Here is a 16,008-nt window from a genome sequence, read left to right on the forward strand (position 1 = left end):
TGGATTGAATTCCGATAGGTAATTCCTGTTCTAGGCTGGAATCTAACATCACAACTGCAGTGCCAAATAGTTCTTGTCTTTGAAAATATTCATAGTACTCCATTAAGATTAAGAAATCCCTTTGATTTACAGGCTATTTCTTAATAGGAGGTAAACACATCCAGATGTAGCTGAATGCAATTCATAAACTGGTGTTGACCACAACATTCCCAGAAAAGAATTATGAGCCATGTTCAAAAAGACCTACAGTATAAAAACTCTGAAAATGTTTTCTCCTACTAGAGGTTAGACTAGAACTTTAAAACATTTGCTGTTTTTACAGTGAGTTAAAGAAGATTACAGTGGTAGTCCTTGCTTTTAACTACCACAATTGGGACCAGCAACTCTGTTGCTATGTGACACAATTGTTAAGCAGGACATCATATAACTGAAATGGGCTTACAATCTCATTTCCATTGCAGATGTAAAGCAAGTCACCTGTGAATGTTAAGTGAGACATCACACAACCATGAGTTGTGATTTTACTACCGGCTGTGGGAATCTGTGAAGTGGGACACTGTGATAGCCATAAATTGGTTGTGAGACAGCCAAATCTCGATCACATGACTGTGGGGACACTGCAACTTGTCGTAAAGTTACTTTTTCAGTATCATATGTTAGAGCGGTAGTTAAACAGGGCAAATGTTACATAAGGACAACCTTTTATTTTATATGTTTTCCTTTCTTTTTATAATATCATCATTTGGAAAAAAAATGACTTATTACTTTATCCTTGATTATGAATGAATTGACTTTCTTTGGCCTGAGTCTTATTTTTGCCCATTTGCTTCTGGCATGATATAGGGCAGTGATGGTGAACCTATGGCACACGTGCCAGAGGCGGCACTCAGAGCCCTCTCTGTGGGCACACATGCCATGCCCCAGAGATGGCAACCGTCCCTGTTAACCAGCCACCTGCTAACTTACCGAGGTCATGTGGCCGGATGCATCCCAGCACGACTCCCCCCCCACTCTACCTCGCCTTGTCTTGCCTCACCCCACAGGAAGAGCCTCCTGCCCACTGCCCCACCTGCCAGAGACCCCCTGGATCTCCCCCAACCCTGCCCGGCCCCCATAGGTGTCCCTCCCCACAAGCAACATTGAGGTGACCATGCCCACTTTGACCACACCCACCCAGTCTGCCATGACCACCATAACCATGCCCATCCAGTGGGCCACGCCCACCTAGCACCCGGTAATAAATAAGTGGGTTTTGTGTTGCAATTTGGGCACTCGGTCTCTAAAAGGTTCGCCATCACTGATATAGGGTCTCCTACTTGAGCAGGGGAACAAGGTTTTTCAACTAGTGGTACGGGTACCACCTGTGGTACATTGGCACCTGGCAGGTGGTATGCGATCATCCTAGAAAAGTAGCAGGGGAGGGGAATGAGCTGAACGGTGGCAGCACCGCACAAGCCTGAGTGAGAGATGGCTGGACCTGCAGGGCTGTCAGGGCTCAGCGGAAGTGCCAGGCTCAGTGCTTCTTCGGGGCTGTCAGGGCTCAGTGGAAGCACCAGGATCAGTGCCAGGTTCCAGCTGGAGCTCAGCGCTGATCCCTGCACTTCTGCTGAGCTCAGAAGTGCCGATCAGCTGGAATGTTGCAGCATCTCCAGGGTCTTGTGATTTACATTCAGATGCTTGGCAACTGATTCATATTTATGACGGTCACAGTGTCCCAGGGTCATGTGAAGTGACCAAAACCTGCTGAACCACCCAGCAGATGAGGGGAATAAAAGCCAAACACCCTCCCACCCCACCCCCGCTGCCAATTCTTAGCAGAAATGCTCATAACAATGAAAACTTCAGACAGGAGGAAGAGCACCACCGGGTGGGCAGGCAGGTGTCTTGCTCGGCTGTGGCTTGGGGGGCACTTTTTTCAGTGCCATTGTAACTTTGAACAGTCACTAAGTGAACTGTTGTAAGTCAAGGACTACCTGTACTTCACCACTGTTTTCCTTTTTTTTTTTTTGTTCATCAAGTTTTTGACAGCTTGATAGGCGACTGGTGGTAGTCGGATATTGCCATATGCTAAAAGTGGCACAATGGGTGAAAAGGTTGAAAAGCCCTGCCTTACGGGATATACATGTTATCATATGTATGTATCAGGTAGATGTAAATACAATATTTGGCCCTTGGTTTATAAAAGGAGGGCTCTTGCTTTCTCAGCCTGCTGCAGATAGCATGTTTGGAATAAAGGAATAGAAAGATGAGACAGAGTGGATGGATGGGTTCTCGTGGAGAGGCTACTGAATGAAGGTTTCTGATACCTTCCGTGATGCATTTTCTCAAAATTCCACAAGAAAAGGCAAACACAAACCTAACCATTTCACACTTGTAAAGTAGACTAGCCTAGCTAGATGGCAGTGCTTAACCAATGTTGGCTGAACTTCAAAAAACAAGTAGGGTCAGATCTGGTTAATCCATGGAAAGAAGACTGCCAGGAAATCTTTCAGTTGTAGGCTAGAGAGGAAAACAGAGGTGGGAGGAGAATCTAGAAGGCGGCAATAGCAAAAGGCAAAACTAGAGAGCCGGTTTGGCGTAGTAATTAAGGCACCAGACTAGAAAGTGAGAGACCATGAGTTCTAGTCCTGCCTTAGCCATGAAAGCCAGCTAGGTAACCCTGGGCCAGTCTCTCTCTCTCTCTCTCTCTCTCTCTCTCTCTCTCTCTCTCTCTCTCTCTCTCACACACACACACACACACACACACACACACACACACACACATCTCACAGAGTTCTTGTTGAGGGGGAAATAGGAGAAGAAGGCATGTTGGATATGTTCACCACCTTGAGTTATTTGTAAAAATAATAAAGGTGAGATACAAATAAAATAAACAAATAAATAAAATCCTTCTGTACTGTCGCAAAGAAATATATCTGGACATTCCTGTCAGTCACCAAAAATGATGCTCAATTCAAAGAAGATTAGGAATGACTGGGCTAGGATACTTCATTTGGGAATTTCTCAAGGACAGGCTTTCAGTGGGGCACTTCATATTTCTATGGTGAAAAGGAGTCTTACACCTGGATCCTGTGTTAAAAGGGAAAACCCTTGTTTTAAAGTGAAAGTGTCTAGGAATTCTTGAACCTGTATTCTGTTCACATCTGCAAACTGCGGGCACAAGGAAAACTGTTATAATATGCTAGTCTCCCCCCCCCCATCTATTTCAACAGTAAAATAACGAGAAATACTACTGCAGAAAATTAGAGAATTTAAATTCCTTTAATTTGCTACTTGATTGGGATGGAATTCCACTCCCCCCCCCATGGGTATAAGTGCAAAAACAAAGATTACCATTGGCAAAAAGCAGGGAGGGCACAGGATTTTCATACCATGGAGGAGGAAGAAATAAATAAACCTGTATACTGCCATCTCAAGTAACAAGCAAGTCCTTTCGTTATGTCCTTCCATTAATCACCTTTCTTGTCCTTAAAATAATAATGCTGTAAAAATGTGCTTATAGCTAAGTGAAAAAAATAAAGAGAAATATGAATCATTAAGATATGAATACTTAGAAGTTAACATCTAGGGGCATTGGTCAGCAGCTCTGCCTACAAGATTAAAAAAATGTTCTAGTTGCCCTATGTCTAGTTAGGACCCTTAGCACATTTGCAAAGTTTTCCTTCGCTTTTCTCAATTTATTCTCTAGGATACTGGGTTTGCTTTAACTAAAGGTCATTGGTATTTTAAGGACAAGAAAGGTTATTAATTTTTGTATTAGCAATCCTTTACAATCTGAACTCTAGCTCTTTATTCCAGTTGGAATAATTGGCGTTTACTTCGTTACACACTTCCACTATGTTCATTATTTTACACTGCTCATCCTAGGTGCAGGCAAACACAGACACACATAGAAACATGGCGCAGCCTTGTAGCTTCGCATCTGCAGATCAGAGGTAATTGTACTGTTGATTACAGCTTTCAGCTGTATAGTTTAGAAATAATGTTTAATAATGAGATGGCTAGCGGCTCAAGAAAAATGTAGAAAATTTAAAAACAAAAAAAAAATACAACAGAGAAAACAGAAGGGGAAAAAAACCCCTTGCTCCTGAATTCCTCCGCCTCTCAATCTTGACTTCATACAGTCTTTAAACCAAATCAACAAATTATCAAAAACAAAACAGCCTCACCAAGAAAAAAAGTTGATGAAAATTAAGAATAGAATACAGGTACTCCTTGAGTTACAACCACAACTGAGCCCAAAATTTATGTTGCTAAGTGAAACATTTGTTAAATGAGTTTTGTCCTATTTTATGACCTTTCTTGCCACCGTTGTTAAGTGAACCCCTGCAGTTGTTTAACTGAATAACACAGTTGTTAAGTGAATCTGGCTTCCCCATTGACTTTGCTTGTCAGAAGGTTGCAAAAGGTGATCATATGACCCCAGGATACGGCAAGCGTCATAAATATGAGTCAGTTGCTAAGCATCTGAATTTTGATCACATGATCACGGGGATGCTGCAACGCTCATAAGTGTGAAAAACAGTCACTTTTTTCAGTGCCATTGTAATTTTGAATGGTCATTAAATTAAATGTTGTAAGTGAAGGACTATCTTTACCTACTCTGGGCTGCTAAATCCATATGAACATCACATGGTAGCAAATAGTATGTTATTAAAGCACCGCCAGCTTTACAAAGGGAAGATGGATTAGTGAGAGAATACAGAAAAGTTATGAACAATTCACTCCTGCTGGTGTATGCTCACCTTCCTCATTTATCAGTCGGAAGACTCAAATCCAGGAAGCCCCCACTAGCACTTGCACAATATCTGCCCAACAACTTTAACATCGATTCCCAATGGAAAGCCAAATGGGTCGTTAAATGCCCAAACCTAGGTAAATGATCCCACAAAAAAAGGTGCCAGGCTTTGAACTACAACATCAGCAATGGACAATCCTGAATAGGATTCATACCTCACACGGCTGTTTGCTGGGACTCTGTATATAAATGGGGCACAGTATCCTCCCCTCAGTGTGACTGCAGGGTCCCATGTCAAACTATAAATCATATGGTGATTGGCTGTAAACTGAGGGCATATACCAGTCCAGTATCTGATTTTTTTAAACATAAATGGTGCTGCCAGTGGTGATATTCAAATACCTGAACAACCAGTTCTCTGTGTGGACGTCACTTCCGGAAGTCTGTTCTAAGCCAGGGAGCCCTCCCAGGCCCAGAACAGCCCACCGGGAGGGCACGGATGCCACTTTTTGGAAGTCTATTCTGAGCCAGGGAGGCCTCCCAGGCCCAGAACGGCCCACCGGAAGGGCACGGATGCCACTTTTTGGAAGTCTATTCTGAGCCAGGGAGGCCTCCCAGGCCCAGAATGGCCTACCAGAACGGCCTACCAGAAGTGTGCGGACACCACTTCCGGAAGTCCAGAAGGCCTCCCGGCTCAGAACAGACTTCTGGAAGTGATGTCTATGCACTCCAGTGGTCCATTCTGGCCTTGCGAAAAAGGACTAGGGCATCAGCCAGTTTGCTGAAGTCAAGAAAAAATTAGCTACCGGTTCTACTGAACTGGTATGAACTGGCTGAATCCCACCCCTGGGTGCTGCGCTTCAAAGTTTAGATGGCCTAGATATTGATATTTGAACATAGATCTTTTTAATATTTATATTTTATTGTGTTTTACTAATCTAGGTAAAATGCTAACATATAATGCTAGTCCATGTATGATATAGCATATGCTAAATAAATATGTTATTGTTGTGGCCATCCAGTAGTTGTCTGGATTTGTGTAGCCCACATATGACAACTCAGTTAAAGAACAAAAGTAAACCCAAAGAACACAAGAAAAGTAGAATGTAATGAGAGTTTATTTGGTGTATGGTTTTAAGATAAATGGCTAGAAATCAGGAAACTGAATTCTAGCCTTAAGTTATACAGTATGTGATCACATACTGATCACGTTGGACTAATTATCCTCTCTCAGCCCTAGGACGAAGCCAATCAGAAAATATTACCAAGAAAATTACATAAGAACCGTGGTGGCACAGTGGTTAGAATGCAGTACTGCAGGCTAATTCAGCTGACTGCCAGCTGCCAGCAGTTTGGCAGTTCGATTCTCACCATCTCAAGTTTTGCTCAGCCTTCCCTCCTTCCAAGGTTAGTAAAATGAGGACCCAGATTATTGGGCAATATGCTGACTCTGTAAACCGCTTAGAGAAGGCTGTAAAGCATTGTGAAGGCGGTATATAAGTCTAAGTGCTATTATTATTGCTATAAGTTTATTCAAGCAGTCCGCAGAAGTTTGAACATACACAAAAGTAATAGCTTTTCATTTCCTTCCCCCTCTTTTACAAACAAACAAACAAACAAAAAATCCCTCTTTCTAAGCCAACAATATCATGAGTCTTTATCTTCCCTTAAAGGAATTAAACAGCATCCTATTCACAGATTCCACACATTCAATCATCATTGTGTGTACAGATTTCAACTATCTATTTATCTCTACCAATCCTACATGGAGAAGCCAAGTGTCAGTTTATTTGTATTAGGGGCTATTATTAAGCCACTGGGTACAATTCATTGTTTCCCAATGAGTGATAACAAGTCTCCTTCCTGTGCACTTATATTTAAAATCTGATGAATGTTTGAGATCATCTCAGACAGTTCTGAGTAGCCAGAAAGAGGAAATAAACAGGACCTGCAATCCTTTATCAATGTGTCCAGACTGAGAAAATATAACTTACTGGTAATGCCTGTATTACCAAAATGCCAAAAATATTTGCATTGTATAATCCAGTGTCTCAATCTGTCAGTATGTCAGTAAGTGTCATTACCCTTATATAATCTCTTAATGGGCTGTCAATGCATGTACTCACTAAATTGCCTGATTCTAGTTTCGGGCTCTTCTCTTTATCTGACATGAATTGGTTTGACTTTCCCTCTATTCTGCCTGGCCTTCCACATTTAATTCTGTTTGTCTTGGACTCTTAGCTCAGATTCTAGCTTTGAATCTGTCTCCAGATGGATTCTGTTGCAGATGGAATCCAGGAACGACCAATTTCATTGCAATTGGAACCTTCAACTCTGCTTACTGAACCGCCTGCAGCACATTGTTAACAGTCTTGCGAGTAAAAAATTCTGGGAGAGATGACCCACATGAATAAATGTACTTCTAAATGAATACCATGTGTGCATAAGTACTGATAAATTTTGAGATAAAGAGGTATGAGACTGTTTTAGTTTGACTCATCTATAATCCTTAGCCCTTAGTAACCATTTTTAACTCTGCCCCTCAGAAAAAGATCACAATTGATGAAGTGTAATGATAATTATCTATCATTTTTCAGCTCATTGAGAAATGGGGTTGATTGGGTTCATGCGTTGCATATAATGTATTTGGTTTAGTTTAAGTTTAAGATGACTGGCTACTTGGTTTATGACTTAGTGTTATTGTATGAACCCTATCATGCTGAATACTTTTGTGTGACATATTAAGCCACATTGAAGATGAGCGCAATTGGTCATCAAATCTTAGGGTGGTTCCAGACTGTGGTTAATCTGAACCTCTCATTTATTCCATTGGTACCTATTGTTTGCCAAGTGTCAGGGCAGTGATCAGGTGCCCAGGCAATTGGTTCTTTTGGATCCAGAGATAATAAGCACACCAGTAAGTAAACAGATGTTTAGCTTTATTATTTGCTCTAGCAAAAAGATTGAAAAGCATAATGCAAAAGGCATACATATCAAGCAAGATGATATCCAAATCTCTTACAAGCTGACAGGATCAATAATGACAGCAGAGATACCCCAAAGATGACTAGTTTCCACATGACCCAATGCTAGGTTCTGTGTAGAAGCTCCCAATAAACAACAACAACCCCAGGGTTTTTATTAAAGCTTGGAACCATGACTTCATGGCTTTGCCATAATCATGAGATTGCAAGATATGATCTTGATTGGGTAGCACATGACTCTGGAATGGAAATCAAAAGTTTGAGACTTTGCAACTACATGAATACTCCTCCTCCTCCTCCTTTGTTCATTAAAAAAGAATTTAAAAAATAAGCAGATTAGCTTAGAATGAACTCTAAACTTCTAGATTTTTCTTAATATGAATAAATCAAAATAAAGTCCTCAAAATAACAATTGTCTTTTGCATTGCCAGTATATTTACCTTAACAATTACTTTGTTTGTCATTAAGACCAAGATATGGGAGATTACTCATTGTTTAACTGCTTAACCTCCTCTGCTCTCTGTTGTTGTTTTTCCACTGCTCATAGATAAGCACTTTTCCCAAAATATAGATTTTCCTAACTGATCCTCATAGTTCCAATCCTGATTAGATCACTAGAATCTATTTGGGGTAGGGATAAACCAGCATGTTCCAACTGCTTAGCCATTACAAAAACGATGGGGGAGGATTCAAATAAGAGAAAGAATAGCAAATCAGTTTTTATCTTATGTTATCTGATGTTATCTTATCCATGGCTTCTTTTAAAAAGCACTATTAGAACAAACCTTGGTTTAACATGAAGAGTGAACACAATCATTGAAGGCCATTCCTGTTTCCAGTATTGAATTAATTCTAACCATAATTATATCTACCATAAATAAAACTATGCTATTATCAAGACAGCCCCTCAGAGTTTGTGAAAACGGAGGAGCATATCCACTTAACTAAACAACAAAATAGCATAATTTCACAGCTGTGTAATTAATAATAACCCAGGAAATCAATCTCTGCCCCTTTTTAATTCAGCCTTTTCAGTTATATTTAACACAGTACTGTTCTTTCAGGGTTTTTTTTATGCCATTGTATGTTTTGGTGGTTATGCTGTGCATCGTTCTTCTTATTTCAGAGGCTCATATGCCATTTCTGATAGGCAGAATGTTATTGATAGTCTTGTGGGACTGTAGCAATATATCGAAATGCTGGCTATAAGGAAAACAGCCAGAGGCTATGAAATATTGCTTGTTGGCTACACCAGTCCTCCTTCTGGCTGTTGGGAAATTTGGTCTTATATTTTCCCTGCTTGTTTAACAACTGAGCATAGTATTTTATTTTTCTCTTCTCTTCCTATGGGCTAGTGGTTGGACAAAATGAATCATTTTGCCCTGTCTTTCATTGTCTTTTGCTAGGCCAATCTTAGTAACTTTAAGATATCTAGACTTCAATTCCCAGAATTTCCTGACAAGCTATGCTTAGCAATCTTAAAGCTGCTAATCCCTTGCTAGACCATGCCACGACAATTGCAAAAGGTCGCATTGACAGTGCAGGCACACGACCAAAAGAGAAATTATTGAGAATGTATACCTGTCAGTATATAACAGCATTTTGCCTGCAGTGAAATAATAATCACATTTCCCCAGTTGCATTACCCCACACTCTTATATCAAGACTCATAACTGAAAATACCATGATGAAACAAATGATTTATTTAGATGAGTTCAAATAGCATTTTTCTTTATGATGCAGTGTTTTATCCAAACAATGCAGATCTTGCTTTGCCCCTCCTGGTGATTTTCTGAAAATATTAGCATGCTATAACAAGCTGCTTGAAAATACACAAACTAAAAAATGAAATGGGAGCTTGTGTCATGCCGCTTAAAGAATAATTCAGTCTCTTTTTTCTCAGAATTGAGTAGTAAATGTTTAAAATATGAAAAATGTTAGCCATTTCCCCCTGTGTGGCCTGAATATTTTCTTTCAATATTTGGAAATAATTATTCTAAAGAAAACATGACTACTTTAACACTCTACCCATCTTTGTAAGTTGGCAGAAAATGATAATGGCATGAAATTTGTTATTCTGGTTGCCAATCCCTATCCTTACCTCTGTTCCCAGTCACAGCCAATCATCTGGCTTGCCTCCTGGCCAATGGTTGACAAAGGGCACGTCCGCACAGCAGCTTTAAGCTGCTCTTGTCCTATGCATGGACCAGCTTGACTTTAAGCCAATTTATGAAATCCTGTTCAAACTGAAGTGCTTTAGCAGTGGCTTGCAAATTATTCTGACTGGCCCACAGGCTACCACATCCTCCCATTGCACAATTTCTTTGCCCTGTCCAACCTTTCATTCCATGAAAGCAGTTGTAATTTGCTTTTCTTCCTTTGAGTGGGACATACAGGGCATTCAGAAAGTATTCAGACCCCCTTCACTTTTGTCAATTTTGTTATGCTGCAGCCTGATTCTACAGTTATTGAAATTCATTTTTTCCTCATTAATCTACACTCAGTACCCCATAAAGATAAAGTGAAAACAGAATTTTAGAAATTTATTAAAAAGAAAAAACTGAAATATTCACATTGGCATAAGTATTCAGTACTTTGTTTAGTACTTTGTTGAAGTACCTTTGGCAGCTATTACAGCCTCAAGTCTTTTTGGGTTTGACACAACAAGCTTTGCACACCTGGATTGGGGGATTTTTTGCCATTCTTCCTTACAAATCCTCTCAAGCTTAGTCAGCCATTTTCAGGTCCCTCCAGTGATGTTCAATAGGGTTCAGGTCAGGGCTCTGGCTGGGCCACTCTAGGACATTCACAGAGTTGTTCCTAAGCCACTCCTGTATTGTCTTGGCTGTGTGCTTAGGATCGTTGTCATGTTGGAAAGAGAACCTTCAGCCCAGTCTGAGGTCCTGAGAGCTGTGGAATAGGTTTTCATTGAGGATATCCCTAGGCTTTGCTCTTTTCATCTTTCCCTCAACCCTGACCAGTCTCCCAGTCCCTGCTTGGATGATATTGGGCAGATGTTGAGCAAAGCCTGGTTTATTTTCAGGTGCTTTTTTGCAAACTCTAAGCAGGCTCTCATGTGTTTTGCACTAAGGAGAGGCTTCTGTCTAACTCAGGGGTCTTCAAACTTGACCCTTTTATGACTTGTGGACTTCAACTCCCAGAATTCCTCAGCCAGGCATGCTTGCTGAGGAATTCTGGGAGCTGAAGTCCACAAGTCATAAAAGGGCCAAGTTTGAAGACCCCTGGTCTAGCCACTCTGCCATAAAGCCCAGATTGATTGAGTGCTAAAGTGATAGTTGTCCTTCTGGAACTCTGTCCCATCTCCACACAAGATCTGTGGAGCTAAGTCAGAGTGATCATCAGGTTCTTGGTCACCTTTCTTACTAACACCCTTCTCTCCAGATTGTTCAGTTTGACCAAGTGATCAGCTCTTGGAAGAGTCCTGATTGTGCCAAACTTCTTCCATTTGAGAATTATGGAGGCCACTGTGCTCTTAGGAACCTTCAGTGCAGCAGAAATTTTATTGTAGCCTTCCCCAGATCTGTGCCTTGCAATAATCCTGTCTCTGAGCTGTGCAGGCAGTTCCTTTGACCACATAGCTTTTGCTCTGGTACAATATGCATTGTCAGCTCTGTGAGGCCTTCTATAGAGAGGTGTGTGCCTTTCCAAATCATGCCCAATCAATGAAATTTACCACAGGTTGAGTCCAATCAAGGTGTAGAAACATGTCAGCAATGATAAAGAGAAATGGGGGGGGCGTAGCTAAATTTCAAGTGTTGTTGCAAAGGGTCTGAACACTTATGCCAATGTGGTATTTCAGTTTTTTCTTTTTAATAAATTTACAGACATTTCTAAAATTCTGCTTTCACTTTGTCATTATGGGGTACTGAGTATAGATTAATAAGAAAGGAAATGAATTTCAACAACTGTAGAGTCAGGCTGCTGCATGTATGTATGTATATACAGTGGATCCTACTTCCTGATTTTAGTAATGATTATCTGTCTATTAATTAGAACTGCTGATTTCTTTACAGAGGAAGGTAAACAAAGTGCTTAAGAAATTTGTCTTTAAGGACAAGTTATAGATATTTTAATAAATAAAATTTTAAAAAGCGGTCCACTCTTTTTCATCAACAGCTTCAATAGTATTTTCCAACTGCAGTTCCTTTCTCAATGCAACAATCCTTATTATGCTGTGAGGCTTGATGACCTGGGCTGACTTTCTTTTCCACTGCAAGAAAAGTAAAAAAAAAAAAAACCTAGGGAATATTTTGCCTAGTCAAGTTAATTTCCTACTTTGATTCCAATATTAATTTCTTTTTACTATCCATATAAAGTAATTCTACTAGGTCTTGATTTGTACATTGCAATATAAATTAAAGACGAAAAAGGCCCAAAGAGGAAAAAAATAAACATTCCATCATCCTTCATTTAAAAAACAACAACAATAAAATAGGAAATCTATGGTATTCCATATCTGGCAACTCTATCTCCTAAAGTTTAAACTTTGAACAGGATTATTTCTTCTCAATTATTCTTTGAAAGCAAAGCATCTAATCATGTGAATTCAGCACTCATGCTTCTTCAGGATTTGGACAATGTGAAAAGTTGCTTTCACCTCGATCAAAGTATTTTTTTTTTTAAGTCACATTTCTTCTTAAATTGCCTTCAGTCCAAATCTATTGAAAATGGAATCTCTCTACTCTCCAGAGAGCCTGATTCCAAGTGTGAGTACTAGTACATTCTGTAAGCACAACTATAAATATGACATAGACCTGCAGGGAGAACATGTACAAAAGCCACATCTCACTATCAACATGTTGCATAATAAAGCATGATAGGTACATAATTTAAATATTACTTTTTTGATGGCAAAGTTTTAGTGAATAAAAAGAATAATAGAAGAAGTTGGAATTACATATTAGCTGTCTTGGATTACTATTAATTATTGACACCAACTTGATTCTTTCTTTCATTTCCCCCCCACCCCCAACTCAAAGAGCTGTGTGTGTGTGTGTGTCTGTCTGTGTGTGTGTGTGTGTGTGTGATGCCCAATTTTTGCACACTGCAGTTTTCTGGGCATGGTTTTTCAGAAATGATTTGCCACTGCCTCCTTCCTAAGGCTGAGAGAGGGCGACCAGCCCAAGGTCACCAGCTGGCTTTGTGCCTAAGGAGGGACTAGAACTCACAGACTCCCAGTTTCTAGCCTGGTGCTGCAGCCACTACACCAAACTGGCTCTCCAAAAATATATATCCACCTTCAATTTTCAGTTCTGAATTAGGGAGAGAGAATCAGCAGGGCAGAAGTGAAGATGCTGCTGCAGAGTGATAAAGACGTCACAATCTTTTAACAATGGGAAAAGTATTGCTCCACATTATACAATGCTCTTTACTCTTTTAGTTTTAGGGTAATAAAAATCATGATGTTGGAAAGAATTATGTTGCTGGATAGAAACCTGCCTAAATAATTGCTGCTTCACAGGTAAAAAAAAATAAAATTTGACATTTTCCATACCTTTTCCCTCACATACGCCAGTTCTAGCCAGACGTGGGCCTGAGAAAGATATGCTATAACAAGCAGAGGCTTTGAAGGCACATGTTGTAGCAGCCCCGTCCTGACATTTGCTAAGCTTCAGAGTCCCTCAAGCGCCTGGGAGCTCAGCCATTGACGTCACTGAACAATAGGCAAAATATTTCCTCCTCCTCCTCCTCCTCCTCCTCCTCCTCCTCCTCCTCCTCCTCCTCCTGCTCTGTAGCCTGAATTGTAAACACCAAGCCTGCACAACAAGTTGAACATTTGGGGAGAGGTGGGAGAAAGGGAATGTGAGAAGCTCTCAAGTGATCTTGCCTGAAAATCAGCAGCTGCTAATGTTGCTGCACAACCAGCTCTCTCTCTCTCTCTCTCTCTCTCTCTCTCTCTCTCTCTCTCTCTCTCTCTCTCTCTCTCTCTCTCTCTCTCTCTCTGTGTGTGTGTGTGTGTGTGTGTGTGTGTGTGTGCTAGTGTAAGGATAGCAGCACTGGCTTCCTTTCACAGCACCGAGTGGCAGATTTTACAAGGGAAAAATCTGATGATCCAAACACTTTTAAAAAAATCCTTCCCTCTCTTCTGCCTGGGTAAATCACAGGCACACAGTCCTGGAGAAATGATCTTGCTGTACAACATTATACTGTAGGCAAGAAAATCATGACAGGAGTGGAATAGGGGAACAAAACAGACCTATCAGCCTGACCTCAATACCTGGGAAGATCCTGGAAAAGATAATCAAACAACGAATCAACGAACACCTAGAGGCAAACAAAGTCATTACTAAAAGCCAACATGGGTTTGTCAAAAATAGATCATGCCAGACAAATCTTATTGCATTCTTTGACCAAGTGACAAAATTAGTGGATCAGAGAAATGCTGTGGACATAATTTACTTGGACTTCAGTAAGGCATTTGATAAAGTAGATCACAACCTACTACTTGACAAGATAGAAAAATGTGGGGTAGACAGAACCACCACCAGATGGATCCGTAGCGGGCTGACCGGCCGTACTCAGCGAGTGGTCCTCAATGGAACTGCATCTATATGGAGGGAAGTGTGTAGTGGGGTGCCCCAGGGCTCTGTTCTGGGCCCAGTACTCTTCAACATCTTCATCAACGATTTGGATGAAGGGATAGATGGGGAACTCATCAAATTTGCAGATGACACCAAGCTGGCAGGAATTGCCAATACTCCAGAAGACAGGCTTCAGGTACAGAAGGATCTGGACAGACTTGAACACTGGGCACTAACTAACAAAATGAAATTCAATGGTGAAAAAAGCAAGGTTCTACATTTAGGCAAGAAAAACCAAATGCACAAGTACCGCATAGGTGGCACCATGCTCAATAGTAGTAACTGTGAGAGGGACCTCGGAGTCCTAGTAGACAATCACTTAAATATGAGCCAGCAGTGTGCTGCAGCTGCCAAAAAGGCCAACACAGTGCTAGGCTGCATTAACAGAGGGATAGAATCAAGATCATGTGAAGTATTAATACTTTACAATGCCTTGGTAAGGCCACACTTGGAATACTGCATCCAGTTTTGGTCACAACGATGTAAAAAAGATGTTGAGACTCTAGAAAGAGTACAGAGAAGAGCAACAAAGATGATTAGGGGACTGGAGGCTAAAACATATAAGCAACGGTTGCTAGAATTGGGTATGTCTAGTTTAACGAAGAGAAGGACAAGGGGAGAAATGATAGCAGTATTCCAATATCTCAGGGGTGCCATAAAGAAGAGGGAATTAAGCTATTTTCCAAAGCACCTGAAGGCAGGACAAGAAGCAACGGGTGGAAACTAATCAAGGAGAGAAGCAACCTAGAACTAAGGAGAAACTTCCTGACAGTGAGAACAATTAATCAGTGGAACAGCTTGCCTCCAGAAGCAGTAAATGCTCCAACACTGGAAGTTTTTAAGAAGAGACTGGACAGCCATTTGTACGAAATGGTGTAGGGTTTCCTGCCCGAGCAGGGGGTTGGACTAGATGACCTCCAAGGTCCCTTCCAACTTTACTATTATTATTATTATTATTATTATTAAAAGGGCAGAGAGCAAGAGAGGAAGAAGAACAAGAGGGATAAAAAAGAAGGATCTCTCTCTCTCTCTCTCTCTCTCTCTCTCTCTCTCTCTCTCTCTCTCTCTCTTTCTCTTTTCCAGTGTTTAGTAGATTGATGAGCAAAATTAAAGCTGTTGCATTGGTTAAGTCAGCCTCCTGAAGGTGTTGGGCTTTGGCGCTCCTATCCATGTTTTCTAGATAAAATTTAGTCTAAAATTTTCAGTTTCAGACTTCCCTGTGTTATACCTGCAAATTACAGTGCAGGGAGAAGGACAATCACAGAAAACAGAAAATAGTTTCTCAATGGTGCAGAAAAGAGTTCCTATTGTATTGGCTGAAATTTATAGAAGCTTGCTTTTATTAAGAAAAAATATTTTTAGTATATGTAATGTATGTGATATATTAATAGCTTTCATTTTCCACATCAAAAGTCCTGTGGCTTTTGGCACTGAAAAAAAAATGGAGGTTGTCAATATATATTGACCCTATTAATATTGTCAAACCTCTGGACACTAACATCCTTATATTGGCTTATTTGTCTTAGAATGCAGTTACATGTTCATAAACTGAATTTTCTTTTCTCTGAACACACAGTGAACTATTCAATGACAGTGTGATTAAGAACTCATTCCCATTAGGGACTTCCTCATATAGGCATTCCCATTCTGCTACTTGAACTCTATGTTGAATATTTTCAATGCA

General features: G+C 40.5%; 1 protein-coding gene across 1 annotated transcript in view; it reads right to left on the reverse strand.

The window, feature by feature from the left end:
- The window catches only part of PDE7B (phosphodiesterase 7B), a 184,195-nt gene extending 170,844 nt beyond the window's left edge, over positions 1 to 13,351 (reverse strand). The window contains exon 1 of the mRNA XM_039323462.1: positions 13,238 to 13,351. The gene's annotated coding sequence lies outside the window, so the exon portion shown is untranslated. The remainder of the gene's footprint in view (positions 1 to 13,237) is intronic.
- Positions 13,352 to 16,008: the final 2,657 nt, after the last annotated feature.

The sequence above is a fragment of the Crotalus tigris genome, unplaced genomic scaffold (genome assembly GCF_016545835.1).
Source record: "Crotalus tigris isolate CLP2741 ecotype Arizona unplaced genomic scaffold, ASM1654583v1 scf7180000017611.44802233496:7321179, whole genome shotgun sequence".
In the NCBI taxonomy this organism is placed as follows: domain Eukaryota; kingdom Metazoa; phylum Chordata; class Lepidosauria; order Squamata; family Viperidae; genus Crotalus; species Crotalus tigris.